The sequence below is a fragment of the Sapajus apella genome, unplaced genomic scaffold (assembly GCF_009761245.1).
Source record: "Sapajus apella isolate SASKATOON/1434 unplaced genomic scaffold, GSC_monkey_1.0 scaffold43, whole genome shotgun sequence".
In the NCBI taxonomy this organism is placed as follows: Eukaryota; Metazoa; Chordata; class Mammalia; order Primates; family Cebidae; genus Sapajus; species Sapajus apella.
Window position 1 is genome coordinate 20,464,182 of NW_022436983.1, and position 15,724 is coordinate 20,479,905.

Below are 15,724 nucleotides of genomic sequence, written 5' to 3' on the forward strand. Positions count from 1 at the left end.
GCACTAAGTTCGGCATCAATATGGTGACCTCCCAGGAGCGAGGGACCACCAGGTGGCCTAAGGAGGGGTGAACTGGCCCAGGTCAGAAACAGAGCAGGTCAAAACTCCTGTGCTGATCAGTAGTGGGATCACGCCTGTGAATAGCCACTGCACTCCAGCCTGGGCAACATAGCCAGACCCCGTCTCTTTAAAAAAAAAGTAAAGCCGGGCGCGGTGGCTCAAGCCTGTAATCCCAGCACTTTGGGAGGCCGAGGCGGGTGGATCACGAGGTCAAGAGATCCAGACCATCCTGGTCAACATGGTGAAACCCCGTCTCTACTAAAAATACAAAACATTAGCTGGGCATGGTGGTGCGTGCCTGTAATCCCAGCTACTCAGGAGGCTGAGGCAGGAGAATTGCCTGAACCCAGGAGGCGGAGGTTGCGGTGAGCTGAGATCACGCCATTGCACTCCAGCCTGGGCAACATGAGTGAAACTCTGTCTCAAAAAAATAAATAAATAAATAAATAAATAAATAAGTAAAAAAAATAATAATAATAAATAAATAAATAAAACTGACCAAGGCAAAGTGGCTCACATGCCTGTAATCTCAGCACTCTGGGAGGCCGAGGCTGAGGATCACTTGAGCCCAGGAGTTCAAGAATAGCCTAGGCAACATAGTGAGATTCCATCTCTATAAAAAATAAAACAATGAGCCTGGCATGGTGGCCTGCATCTGTGGTCCCAGGTACCCAGGAGGCTGAGGTGGGAGGATCACTTGAGCCCCAGAGGTTAAGGCTGCAGTGAGTCATGACTGCACCAATGCACTCCAGCCTAGGTGAGAGATTGGGATCTTGTCTCAAAAACAAAACAAAACAAAAAAAAACACATAAAACTCCTGGCCAGATGTGGTGGCTCACATCTGTAATCCTACCACTTCTGGAGGCTGAGGCAGGACAATGGCTTGAGGCCAGGTGTTCAAGACCAGCCTGAGCAACGTAGTGAGACCTGATCTCTACACAAAAAATTTAAAAATTAGGCAGGTATGGTAGTATACCACTGTAGTCTCAGCTACTCGGGAGGCTGAGGCAGGAGGATCACTAGAGTCCAAGAGTTCAAAGCTGCAGTGAGCCATGACTATGCCACTAGCCTGGGCAACAGGGGAATACCTTGTCGAAAAAATAAATAAATAGAACTCTTAGACCAGGCATGGTGGCTCATGCCTATAATCCCAGCACTTTGGGAGGCTGAGGCGGGAGGATCACCTGAGGTCGGGAGTTCAAGACCAGCCTGACCAACATGAAGAAACCCTATCAAAAAATAGAAACTCTACCAAAAAATACAAAATTAGCCAGGCGTGGTGGCCCATGCCTGTAATCCCTACGCGGGAGGCTGAGGCAGGAGAATCGCTTGAACCCAGGAGGCGGAGGTTGCGGTGAGCCAAGATTGAGCCATTGCACTCCAGCCTGGGCAACAAGAGCAAAGCTCTGTCTTAAAAATAAATAAATAAGAACTCCTTATGAGTCCTAAAAAGCTTTGAAATATCTGGCTCCTACCCATCTCTCCAATCACATATTTTGTTATCACTGTTCAATAATACATAGCCATGGTAGGCTTCCATCACTCTCAGAATACACTAAGGATTTTCCTGATTCAGGGCCTCTGCCGTTAACAGTTCGTTCTCCCTGGAACTCTTCCCTCATCTCTTTATTTGGATGGTTTATTTTCATTTTTCACTTTCAGTATCTCACTTTCTCAGAGAAGCCTTTCCCGACCATTCTTATCTAAGTTCCTCTATTACTTTCTATTACAGCACCTTATTTTATTCTCTTCCTAACATACATCACAATCTTTAACATTTTATGTCTTTTTTGTTTTTTTTTCTTTTGAGACAGGGTCTGGCTCTGTTGCACAGGCTGGAGTACAGTGGCCTAATCTTGGCTCACTGCAACCTCTGCCTCCTGGGCTCAAGTGGTCCTCCCACCTCAGCCTCCCGAGTAGCTGATACTACAGGCGCACACCAGCACACCCAGGCTGGTCTCAAACTCCTGGGCTCAAGTGACCTGCCCACCTTGGCCTCCCAAAATGCTTGGTCTCACGCCTCCCCAAGTGGGCATGTGCCACTACACCCAGCCTTATTTATGTCTTCACTGTCTATCCAAGCCTTCCCAAACTGCATGAGAGCATGGACTTTGTTTCTTCTCAAGATCACTGAGTTGTATCCTCAGTAGTATGTGACACACAGTAGGCACTTAATAAATCTGTTGAATGTTAAACTAATAATCCAATACTAGGCATTACCCTATTGTTGAATGTTTAATATAGCAAAGGCTTACAGAGAACCTACTGTTTACAAGGCCTCAGGTAACACATATACACATTTGATGAGAAGATACATGGTGTATTAGGCCATTCTTCCATTGCTATAAAGAAATACCTGAGACTGGGTAATTTATAGGAAAAGAGGTTTCACTGGCTCACAGTTTTGCAGGCTGTACAGGAAACAGTGCCAGCATGTGCTTCTGGGGAGGCTTCAGGAAGCTTTTACTCATGGCAAAGGGAAAAGCACCAGCAGGCACTTCATGTGTGAACTCATAGAGAGTTCACACTTACCACTAAGGGGATGGCCCAAGTCATTCATGAGGGACCAACCCCCATGACCCAAACACCTCCTACCAGGCCCCATCTCCAACACTGGGGATTACAGTTCAACATAAGATTTAGAGAGTATACATATTCAAACTACATCATATAGTATAATGAGAATTAAGTGGACAAAACTTAAAAAAAAAAAAAAGAAAAGAAATACTCTTCCAGAGGTTTCCAAAACAGCAAATAAGTAGACTATTTTTGGCCCGGTGCAGTGGCTTAAGCTTGTAATCCCAATACTTTGGGAAACCAAGACAGGTGGATCACCTGAGGTCAGGAGTTCAAGACCAGCCTGGCCAACATACTGAAATCCAGTCTCTACTAAAAATAAAAAAATTAGTTGGGTGTGGTGGCATGCACCTGTAATCCCAGCTACTCGAGAGGCTGAGGCAGAAGAATCACTTGAATCCGGGTGGCAGAGGTTGCAGGGAGCCGAGGTCATGCCACTATACTCCAGCGTGGGCAAAGTAGACTATTTTTCCCCCAGAGAATTCATTTAAAAACAGAAATAGAGAGTTGTGGCATAGTCCCTTCTCTAAAGATGTATAAAACAAGGGTCCCCTAGGAATCAAGGCTGAAATCTATCACAATTAACATTTTAAGAAATTATCTAGCAAGGCTGGGCATGGGGGCTCACACTTGTAATCCCAGCACTTTGGGAGGCCAGATGGGCAGATCACAAGGTCAGGAGTTCGAGAGCAGCCTGAACAATATGGTGAAACCCCGTCTCTACTAAAAATACAAAAATCAGCTGGACATGGCGGCACATGCCTGTAGTTTCAGCTACTCGGGGGGCTGAGGCAGAAGAATTGCTTGAACCCAGGAGGCAGGGGTTGCAGTGAGCCAAGATCATGCCACTGCACTCTAGCCTGGGTGACAGAACAAGACTCTGTCTCAAAAAAAAAAAAAAAAAAAAAGAAAAATTATCTAGAAAAAACACTATTGAAATCTTCCCAGTTTGCAGATAACTATACATCAACAGATAGAAGTACAATGGTGCAAGGCTCTACATGTCCAGGAATGCAAAAAACAGCTTCTATGGGGCTGGCTGGGCACGGTGGCTCACGCCTATAATCCCAGCACTTTGGGAGGCCGAGGCGGGAGGATAACCTGAGGTCGGGAGTTCAAGACCAGCCTGACCAACATGAAGAAATCCCATCTCTACCAAAAAATACAAAATTAGCCAGGTGTGGTGGCCCATGCCTGTAATCCCTACACGGGAGGCTGAGGCAGGAGAATCACTTGAACCCAGGAGGCAGAGGTTGCAGTGAGCCAAGATCAAGCCATTGTACTCCAGCCTGGGCAACAAGAGTGAAACTCCATCTCAAAAACAAAACAAAACAAAAAACAGCTTCTATGTAGATAAAAATAAGGTCATCGTGTGACAGAAACACCGTTCAAACTGTAATTATCAGATGATGAGCTCTAAAGCTACCTGTTATAACACAGGAAAGGGATTTCTGAGTCCCTAGACTGTAGCCTGAATACAGCTACAAAAAGGCGACAAAACACTGGCTGTTATGAAAGCTTTGGAAACACAGAACATATTATCCTATCCTTGTACAAACCAAAGTGTACCTGTACCTAGAATAGAATTTGTTGTTATAATTATCATAGCACAAAAAAAGGTAAAATAGAGAAGGCCTAGAAGAGATCCCAAAAGACCAAAGGGACAGGGGGGCTTCTATATGTGAGTACAGATTTTTTTAAAATGTCTTTTTAAAAACATGGATAAATTAGGGCCGGGCGCGGTGGCTCAAGCCTGTAATCCCAGCACTTTGGGAGGCCGAGGCGGGTGGATCACGAGGTCAAGAGATCGAGACCATCCTGGTCAACATGGTGAAACCCCGTCTCTACTAAAAATACAAAAAATCAGCTGGGCATGGTGGCGCATGCCTGTAATCCCAGCTACTCAGGAAGCTGAGGCAGGAGAATTGCCTGAACCCAGGACGCGGAGGTTGCGGTGAGCCGAGATTGCGCCATTGCACTCCAGCCTGGGTAACAAGAGTGAAACTCCGTCTCAAAAGAAAAAAAAAAAAAAAAAAAAATGGATAAATTAGATACTTTAACAAGAAACAAAGAGGGTATAAAGTGGCAGGTAAGAGACTTCTGCATCACATCTTAGAAATTATGAAGCAGTTAGAAATCTAAAGAAACAGCCATGTGCAATGGCACATGCTATTTGGGAGGCTGAAGATGGAGATTCACTTGAGCCCAGGGTTTCTGTCCAGCCTGGGGAACATAATGAAACCCCGAAGAAGAGAAGAAAGAAAGAAGAAAGAAGAAAGAAAGAAAAGAAAGAAGGAAGGAAGGAAGGAACGAACGAACGAACGAAAGGGAAGAAAGAAAGGAAAGGAAAGAAAGAAAGGAAAGGAAAGAAAGAAAGAAAAAGAAAGAAAGAGAAAAGAAAAGAGAAAGGAGTGGGGAGGAGGAAGAATAAGGAAGAGGAGGAAAGAAAGGAGGAGGAGAAGGAAAAGAAAGAAAAAAGAAAGGGCCGAGTGTGGTGGCTCATGCCTGTAATCCCAGCACTTTGGGAGGCCCAGGTGGGTGGATCACGAGGTCAGGAGTTCAAGACCAGCCTGGTCAACATGGTAAAACCCTGTCTCTTCTAAAAATACAAAAAATTAGCCAGGCGTGGTGGCAGGCACCTGTAATCCCAGCTACTCAGGAGGCTGAAGCACAGAATGCTTGAACCTGAGAGGCAAAGGTTGCAGAGAGCCGAGAATGCACCACTGCACTCCAACCTGGGCGAAAGAAAGAGACTCCATCTAAAAAAAAAAAAAAAAGAAAAAAAGGAGGAGGAAAAAAAGAAATACAGCATAACACTCATTACTCAGGGTGGAAGTATACAATATAAGAAAAAATAATTCAAAAATAGTATAGATAAATTCATGGGTGACATTCCCCTAGAAAAAACTGTCAATTTGGGGCAACATAGCCCTGAATTTTGAAGTTGAACATTTTCATGCCTTCACTTCAAGCAGCCCTTCTGAAAGCTTTAAGCAGCATAATTCTGCCTTTTAACCAAGATGGCACCAACGAAGAAGAAAGAAGCTCCTGCCCCTTCCAAAGCCAAAACCAAATCAGTCTTTGAAGGTCAAGAAGGAAGGCATCCACAACCACCCCCAAGAAAACAAGATCCACATGTTACCCACCTATTAGTGGCCCAAGACACTGCAGCTCCAGAGAGAGCCCAAATATCCTCAGAAGAGCACCCCTAAGAGAAACAAACTTAAACCCTATGCCATCATCTCACCACTGAGTCCGCCATGAAGAAGACAGAAGACAGAGCGTGTAATTCTCTTCCTTTTTGCGGCCATCACCTAAGTGCTAGCTGCCAAAATGGAGTTCAATCCCTTTGTGACTTCCGACCAAAGCAAGAATCGCAAAAGGCATTTCAATGCACCTTCCCACATTCGCAGGAAGATTATGTCCTCCCCTCTTTCCAAAGAGCTGAGACAGAAGTACAATATGCGATCCATGCCCATCCGAAAGGATGATGAAGTTCAGGTTGTACGAGGACACTATAAAGGTCAGCAGATTGGCAAAGTGGTCCAGGTTTACAGGAAGAAATACGTAATCTACATTGAACGGGTGCAGCGGGAAAAGGCTAATGGCACCAACTGTCCATGTAGGCATTCACCCCAACAAGGTGGTTATCACTAGGCTAAAACTGGACAAAGACCGCAAAAAGATCCTTGAACGGAAAGCCAAATCTCGCCAAGTAGGAAAGGAAAAGGGCAAATACAAGGAAGAAACAATTGAGAAGATGCAGGAATAAAGTAACCTTATATACAAGCTTTGATTAAAACTTGAAACGAGGAAAAAAAAAAAGAAGACAGAAGACAATAACACAGTTATATTCATTGTAGATGTCAAGACCAACAAGCACCAGATCAAACAGGCTGTCAAAAAGCTCTACAACACTGATGTGGTCAAAGGCAACACCCTGTTCAGACCTCATGAAGAGAAGACAGCATATGTTTGACCAGCTCCTGACTATGCTTTCAATGCTGCCAAAAAAATTAGAATCATCCAACTTGAGTTCAGCTGGCTAACCATGAATACACGAGCGCTGGGCATGGTGGCTCATGCCTGTAATCCCAGCACTTTGGGAGGCCAAGGTGGAAGGATCGCTTGAGCCCAAGAGTTCAAGACCAGCCTGGCAACATAGGGAGACCCTTTCTCTACAAATAATATAAACGTTAGCCAGGTGTGGCTGGGCACAGTGGCTCACACCTGTAACCCAGTACTTTAGGAGGCTGGATCACCTGAGGTCAGGAGTTCAAACCAGCCTGGCCAACATGGTGAAGCCCCAACTCTATTAAAAATACAAAAGATTATCTGGGCATGATGGTGCACACCTGTAGTCCTAGCTACTAGGAAGGCTGAGGCAGGAGAATTGCCTGAACTACGGAGGCAGAGGTTGCAATGAGCCAAGACCACAACATTGCACTCCAGCCTGGCAATAAGAAGAGCAAAACTCCATCTCAAACAAACAAACAAAAAAATAGCCAGGTGCAATAGTAGGTACCTGTGGTCTCAGCTATTCAGGAGGCTGAGGCAGGAGGATCACTTGAGCCCAGGAGTTCGAGGCTGCAGTGAGCTATGATCATGCCACTGCACTAGAGCCTGAGTGACAGAGCAAGACCCTGTCTCAAAAAAAAAAAAAAGAAAAAGAAAAAGGCTGGGCACAGTGGCTCACGTCTGTAATCCCAGCACTTTGGGAAGCCAAGGCAGGCACATCACAAGGTCAGGAGATTAAAACCATCCTGGCCAACAGATCAAGACCATCCTGGCCAACATGGTGAAACCCCATCTCTAATAGAAATACAAAAATTAGCCAGGCGTGGCGGCACACCTGTAGTCCCAGCTTCTCGGGAGGCTGAGGCAGGAAAATTGCTTGAACCTGGGAGATGGAGGCTGTAATGAGCCAAAATTACACCACTGCACTCCAGCCTGGGTGACAGAGTGAGACTCCATCTCAAAAAAAGGAAAAAAAAAAAAAAAAAAGGAAAATTCTGGATTAGGTAGATGTTCTACCCAAATATGCCATTTCTTAATTATGATAACAACTGTTAACACTATTGAGCACTGGATTAAGTCATACCATTTAATTCTTCCAAAATGCCTCTGAGATATGCATTATATTTTATAATATAATGAGATAGGTCTCCATTTTACAGATGAGAAAACTGAGGCTAAGAGAGGTTGTATGTATCATTTAACCAAGGCTAAAGAGCTAGTGTAAGTGGAGGAGCCTAGAATTGAACCCAGATGGTCTGACTCCAGAATCTATACTCTTAACTATGGAATAATACTGCCTCCTATTCTGCAAGAAATGTTGAGTAGTGAGTATGCAAGAATCAGGTGGGTGATAAAGGAGTGTACACTAAATGGTTTTGGTTTTTGTGTTTTTTTTGAGAGAGAGTCTCACTGTGTTACCCAGGCTGGAGTGCAGTAGCATCTCAGCTCACTGAGGCTCTCTGCCTCCCAGGTTCAAGTGATTCTCATGCCTCAGCCTCCTGAGTAGCCATGCCACCATGCACAGCTAATTTTTGTATTTTTAGTACAGATGGGGTTTCACCATGTTGTCCAGGCTGGTCTCAAACTCTTGGCCTCAAGTAATACACCCTCCTTGGCCTCCCAAAGTGGTGGGATTACAGGCGTGAGCCATCACGCCTGGCCAAAGGAGCATATAGTAAATGTTAAAAAATGTGGCCGATGAGGCCAAGCCAGCCACGGTTACTAGCAGCTAAATCCAATTTAGGTGGCCCAAAGTATGAACACTGAAATAACAAGAACTGATTAATGAAGATGTGATAAATCTAACAAAAAGAGAAACCTAAAAATCCCTGAACTATGCTCTCAGCTGTGGTAAACAAAGTTCAAAGAGAGAGGAAAATGTATCAAAATGCTAACTGGTGGGATGATGAGTGATACTTATTTTTTGCTTCATATTATCTGAGTTGGATATATATATACTTTTTTTTTTTTTTTTTTTTTTACAAAGAACACTCATTGTTTTCATAACTGGAAAAAGGCAGAGACAAAAATAAATCTCAGGAAACTTTTACTCTTTATTCTATATAATCTGTTGCAATTGCTGGGCCCGGTGGCTCACACCTGTAATCCCAGCATTCTGGGAGGCTGAGGCAGGTGGATCACATGAAACCAGGAGTTCAAGACCAACCTGGCCAACATGGTGAAACACTATCTCTACTAAAAAGAGGCTTGGGAGGCTAAGGCACAAGAATTGCTTAAACCCAGGAGGCGGAGGCTGCAGCAAGCCAAGATCGTGCCACTGCACTCCAGCCTAGGGGACAGAGGAAAGACTGCCTCCAAAAAATTAAAAAAAGAGAAAGAAAAGAAGTGGGAAGTACATTTCATGCAAACAGAAAAGAAAAAAATGGATGTGATGTAAGAATAAGCAAATTAGTAGCTGTGGTTTGTTGGAAAGAACTCTAGATATGCATCAAAGGACTTGGGTTCATACACACATTAACATGGACAAACATGAAAAACTTTACATTGAACAGAAAAAGTCAGACACAAAAGTATACATACTGTCTGATTCAACAAGAGGTAAATTTAATATGTGGAGACAGAAATCAGAACATTGGTTGCCTATAAAATGGTAGGGATTGACTGGAAGGGGAACTGGAAGGAGGGAAATTTGGGGGGGTTATAAAAATGTTCTATTTCTTTCTTTTTTTTTTTTTTTTTTTTTATGAGGTGTCTTGTTTTTTTCTTTTTGCCCAGGTGGAGGACAGTTGCATGATCTCAGCTCACTGTAACCACTGCATCCGGGGTTCAAGCAATTCTCCTGCCTCAGCCTCCCAAGTAGCTCGCCACGCCCAGCGAATTTTTTGTATTTTTAGTAGTGATAGGGCTTCACCATGTAGCCAGGATGGTCTCAATCTCCTGACCTCGTAATCTGCACGCCTTGGTCTACCAAAGTGCTGAAGTTATAGGCATGAGCCACCGCGTCCAGCCAGGAATACTATTCTTTAAAGACTATCAATACTCTACAAAGGGAAGTTCACTTATAGTTACCAATTGTGAATGAAAAGGAATATCAATAGGCATGATCCAAACCTTCTTCTACCATAATTAAACTAAATTTCTCAAGACCTGATTTGAGAGCAAGCTTTTTATACTGAATACTTACGGCTGGGCCTGGAGGCTCAGGTGTGTAATCCCAGCACTTTGGAAGGCCAAGGTGCGCAGATCACTTGAGTTCAGGAATTCAAGATCAGCCTGGCCAACATGGTGAAACCTCATCTCTAATAAAAATACAAAAATTAGCTGGGTGTGGTGTCAGGCACCTGTAATCCCAGCTACTCGAGAGGCTGAGGCACGAGAATCGCTTGAACCCAGGAGGCAGAGGTTGCAGTTAGCCAAGATCGCACCACTGTACTCCAGCCCGGTAACAGAGTGAGACTCCGTTTCAAAAAATAAATAAAATAAAAAATAAAGCAAAATAAAAATAAACTGAGTACTTGCTAGAACAAAGTCATAATCCAGGTATGGAAGAAGGTGCAGAGATTTCAAATCGAAATACTTGAGAGAAAATGAACTGCTCGTTAGGCCGGGCGCGGTGGCTCAAGCCTGTAATCCCAGCACTTTGGGAGGCCGAGGCGGGTGGATCACAAGGTCAAGAGATTGAGACCATCCTGGTCAACATGGTGAAACCCCGTCTCTACTAAAAATACAAAACATTAGCTGGGCGTGGTGGCGCGTGCTTGTAATCCCAGCTACTCAGGAGGCTGAGGCAGAAGAATTGCCTGAACCCAGGAGGCAGAGGTTGCGGTGAGCCGAGATCGTGCCATTGCACTCCAGCCTGGGTAGCATGAGTGAAACTCCGTCTCAAAAAAAAAAAAAAAAGAAAATGAACTGCTCGTTACCTTACTATGTCAATTACGAAGTTTAATCACACAAGCCACAAGACATATATATATGTAAAACTATGCATGTGTGTATTCACACACACACATAGTCACTCAAATTGGAAATAAGTCAAACCAAACCACTGCTTTTTCTCAAAAGGGCTTCTATATTCTAAAAATAAGAAGCTTGGGACCAGGTGTGGTGGCTCATGCCTATAATCCCAGCACTTTTGGAGGCAGGGGCAGGTGGATGACTTGAGACAAAGAGCTCGCTCCTGGCCAACATGACAAAACCCCATCTCTGCTAAAAGTACAAAAATTAGCTGCGCCTGGTGGTGGGTGCCTGTAATCCCAGCTACTCAGCTCTGGAGGCCAAGGCAAGAGAATCACTTGAGCATGGGACGGGTCGGGGTGGGGTTGGCAGGGGGGCACTCGAGGAGGCTGCAGTGAGCCAAGATCATTGGGTCACTGCACTCCAGCCTGGGAGACAGAACAAGACTCCATCTCAAAAAAAGAAAAAAGAAAAAAAAAGAAACTTAATTTTGTTCAAATAGAATTAATCTTACAGTTGAGAATATATATCTCAGACTTCTCTGTATTTTACCAGAAAAGAAAAACAGAGCTTGAAAAGAAACAACACAGGCAAAGTTTAATAGCCTCTCCTATCAATCTCAAATTGTTTATTAGTCTGTGGAAATCATGATGAAAAGCAAACTTTTCTGAGATACTTCTATATCTGAACATTATTTCTTCAGCAAGCATTCAACAATCCTTGTTGCTATTCTCTTTTCTAATTCAATTCTGTTTGGTTTCTAAGTTAAGAAGTGTGTTTCATTTGCATAAATGGTAACTATTCTGAGATACTATTCATAACTATACATTTGAATTCTGTAAAGTACCATTCATAACTTCAAACGGAACAGGGAAAAAAAACACTCATTCAACTTTACCTTAATGGTGACTTAGACATGAATGATTATAATGTTATATTGTATAGAATTGGCCAAAAGAGAATGAAGTCCTCAAATATTACCATTATCTTGTCATTAATTTATGAATGCCCAGAGGAACCAAGGACCACTGCCGTGACCAATCTGTCTGTCACAAAAAATACTGAGCTTAGAAAAGCATGCCCATGCTAAACATGTTTTTTTGGAGTTATGAAGTGTCTATGCAGGGATATCAAGAGATACATATTAGCCATGAAGCTCAAAAATTAGCAAAGAATTCTGACAAGTTCTGGCAAGTTCTTTATACAAGCAATGCTAGTTATCCTTTAGGTGTTAAACTTTTCAGCTATCGGCTTTTCTGAGAAACAGTCTTTCATGCAAGGTAGGTAGTAATATTCTAGCAGCTCTTTACTCCATCTAATCTTAATCAGTGGTAAAAATTAAATTTACATAGATCTGCATAAATAATTCAGCTATCTGTCCTGCCCTAATACATTTAAACCAAATAAAATAAAATTTAAACAGCACAAAAATAATGGGGCTATTTTAAAGTTGTCACCTCCTGATTTTTCTCATTTTCTTATCCAAAGTCAGAGACAGGAACTGCATAACCAGAAGGAAGGAATAAGGACATCTATAATCACTTTCCTCTACTGCTCCACCACTCCTACCCCTATTGATATAGTAGCTCTCAACAGGGGGCAATTTATCCCCCCAGGATAAAAGTGACAATGTCTGAAGACATTTCTCCTTGTCACAACTGGGGCAGGGGGCGGGGAGAGGTTGCTACTGGCATCCAGTCATTCAGTGAGTAGAGACAATGGATGCTGCCTAAGTATTCCTGATCTGACCATGAAATGGAAGAGCAGCACACAAGAATGAAGCAGAATACAGAGGCCATAATTAAAACATTATTAGCATCTATTAAACTTATATTTGTATACTGAGCACTAGTCATATAAAAACAAACAATAAGGCTGGATGCGGTGGCTCACGCCTGTAATCCCAACACTCTGGGAGGCCAAGGCGGGTGGATCACCTGAGCTCAGGAGTTTGAGAACAGCCTGGCCAACATGGTAAAACCCCATCTCTACTAAAAATAGAACATTAGCCAGACGTGGTAGTGCACATCTGTAATCCCAGCTACTAGGGAGGCTGAGGCAGTAAAATCGCTTGAACCTCGGAGGTGGAGGTTGCAGTGAGCCAAGATCACACCACTATACTCCAGCATGGGCAGCAGAGTGAGACTCCATCTCAACCAAAAAAGTGGGGCAGACAGGCATGGTGGCTTATGCCTGTAATCCCAGCTCTTCGGCAGCAGGATGGCTTGAGCTCAGGAGTTCAAGACCAGCCTGGTCAACACAGCGAGATCTTGTCTCTAAAAAATTTTAAAAATTAGGTGGACATGGTAACCTGCACCTGTAGTCCCAGTTATGTGGGAGGCTAAGGCAAGAGGAGGATTGCTTGAGCCCAGGAGGCTAAGGCTGCAGTGAGTGAACTGTGATATTGCCACCGCACCCAAGCCAAGGTTATAGAGCAGATCCTATCTCAAAATAATAATAATTGTTCCCATTCCCTAATCCAATCATACACTGACTCCACCTGCAACTCCTGATACACTGTTTCTCACCCCTTGTATCTCCAAGGCAGTGAAGGTACCATTCTTAGGAACTATGGAGCCATTCCAAGTAGGCAGATGAATTCAGGCCCTCAAACCAGGCAGCTACTTGGTTTCTTAAAGGACAGAATTCCACAAATCCATGCTGTCATGGGGCTTTCTTCTAAAAAGAAAAAATAATTCTTCATCCTCCAACGATACCAGTCCACCTCACTCTACAGTAGAGATGTCCGAGAAAACTAAGAGTAGCCTGAGTTTTTAAAAATTGTGCTTGTAGAGGCCCTTGGCCATTTAAAGAAACCACCCAAATTCATATGGCTGGTAAACACAAGTTTCTCATATAGCATATACTTAAAATAAAAATACTCAAAATTAAATGTATTTTAGTAAACTCCTTAAACTAAGATGTGCAAATTGTGGAAGCTTTATAAATTAAAAATAAACAAAATTTTGACCCAAATCCCATCTACAGTTATTATCTCATACTAGAGAATACACTAAAGGAAAAAATCAGCTTTAAAATTTGGCAAACATGGCAGGATGCGGTGGCTCATGCCTGTAATCCCAGCACTTTGGGAGGCCGTGGCAGGTGGACCACCTGAGGTCAGGAGATGGAGACCAGCCTGACCAACATGGAGAAACCCCGTCTCTACTAAAAATACAAAATTAGCCAGGCATGGTGGCGAATGTCTGTAATCCTAGCTACTGAGGAGGCTGAGGCAGGAGAATCACTTGAACCTGGGAGGCGGAGGTTGCGGTGAGCCGAGATCGCCCCATTGCACTCCAACCTGGGCAACAAGAGCGAAATTGTCTCCCCCCACCCCCACACACACACACACACACACAAAAAGGCAAACACAAATCTGCAGATCCTCATTTGTGTCATTTTTCTCTGAATTAAATGGAAAAAGTACAATTCTTTTTTTTTTTGTTTTTGAGACGGAGTTTCCCTCTTGCTGCCTAGGCTGGAGTGCAAGTGCAATGGCACGATCTTGGCTCATCGCAACCTCCGGCTTCCGGGTTCAAGCGATTCTCCTTCCTTAGCATCCTGAGTAGCTGGAATTACAGGCATGCACCACCATGCCCAGCTAATTTTGTATTTTTAGTAGAGATGGGGTTTCTCCATGTTGGTCAGGCTGGTCTTGAATTCCCGACCTCAGGTGGTCCGCCCCCCTCAGCCTCCCAAAGTGCTCAGATTATAGGCGTGAGGCACCACTCCTAGCCAAGTCTCTTAAATGCTATACAAAAAAAATGATGAGCAAAGACCCTACAAATTACTATTTAAATAAGAGGCGGGGGCAGGGCATGAAGTCTCACATCTGTAATCTCAACACTTTGGGGGGCCAAGGCAGTAAATTCACTTGAGGCCAGGAGTTTGAGACCAGCCTGGACAACATTTCGAGAGCCCATCTCTACTGTTTAAAAAAAGAAAAAAGAAAATAAAAGAAATACAAATTTATAAGTTAAAAATAAGAGGTGGAGGGTGTCATTTTAACATTTCAGAGACCAGTGAAGATATTAAAAGACAAATTGTGGCACTTAAGGAAAAATGCTTATCAGGCATATTTTAATTACAGTAAGATTTCTGTATGACAGAAACAAAAAAGGGTGTCTTCTATGTAATATTGTTTTTAGGACCCATGATTTTGAAATTAGCTGGGCTATACAGTATTTTTCCTTGTAATTGTTCCTATTAGAAGTTTTACCTATAGAGGTCTACAATCCCTTCACTTCATCTCCAAAATTCAAAGGCTGCGAAAAACTAGTTTTTCGTTATTCATCTGGAGGCAAAACCTAACAAGAAATGACCTAAGGTTATTGATACTACAGTATTTATTTCTTCCAGTTAGTGTGAGCATCCAGATATTTTACTACAGAAATAATAATGCATCTGATTTTAAAAGTGCTGACCTCTCTGGGGTATTACATAACACAGTAACATATTTCTTTTCTAAAATCCAAAAATCCAAAACATTTTAAATTCAGATATACATTTGGCCCTAAGAACTTTTTTTTTGGTGCCAATTTTGAATAAGGTACTGTGGACTGGTATACTAATTAAGATTAAATATAGCCAGACGTAGTGGCAGGCACCTGTAATCCCAGCTACTTGGGAGGCTGAGGCAGGAGAATCACTTGAACCCGGGAGGTGGAGATTGCAGTGAGCCGAAATCATGTCACTGCACTCCAGCCTGGAGGCTGTGTCCCTGGAGGACACAGGGAGACACTATTTCAAAAAAAAAAAAATTAAAAAAAAAGATTAAATATAACATATTGAGAATGAATGTAGTAATAAAGCTTCAGGTGCAATAAATTCAGTGTCTTCACGACTATCACATACACACAATCCTGGAAAATAAAGCATAAAAAGACTTAACAAATGTCAAAAACTAAACACACTATTATGTGTTTTTCAAGTGATATTTGTATCCTCTAATATCTAAATCAATTCCTTAGGTTGAAATCACAATTCAAATATAGCCAAACACTAGGCCAGGCGTGGTGATTCACGCCTGTAATGCCAGCAGTTTGGGAGGCCAAGGCAGGTGGATCACCTGAGATCAGGAGTTTGAGACCAGCCTGGCCAACATGGCAAAACCCCATCTCTACTAAAAATACAAAAATTAGCCAGGCGTGGT

The 15,724-nt window shown here is 43.1% G+C and overlaps 1 pseudogene across 1 annotated transcript; it reads left to right on the plus strand.

Annotated features, from left to right (window-relative positions):
- Positions 1-5,955: 5,955 nt before the first annotated feature.
- On the plus strand, positions 5,956-6,451 carry LOC116566549 (annotated as a pseudogene). The gene has a single exon (XR_004275905.1). The product of XR_004275905.1 is annotated as a 60S ribosomal protein L26 pseudogene (transcript).
- The last annotated feature ends 9,273 nt before the right edge of the window (positions 6,452-15,724 follow it).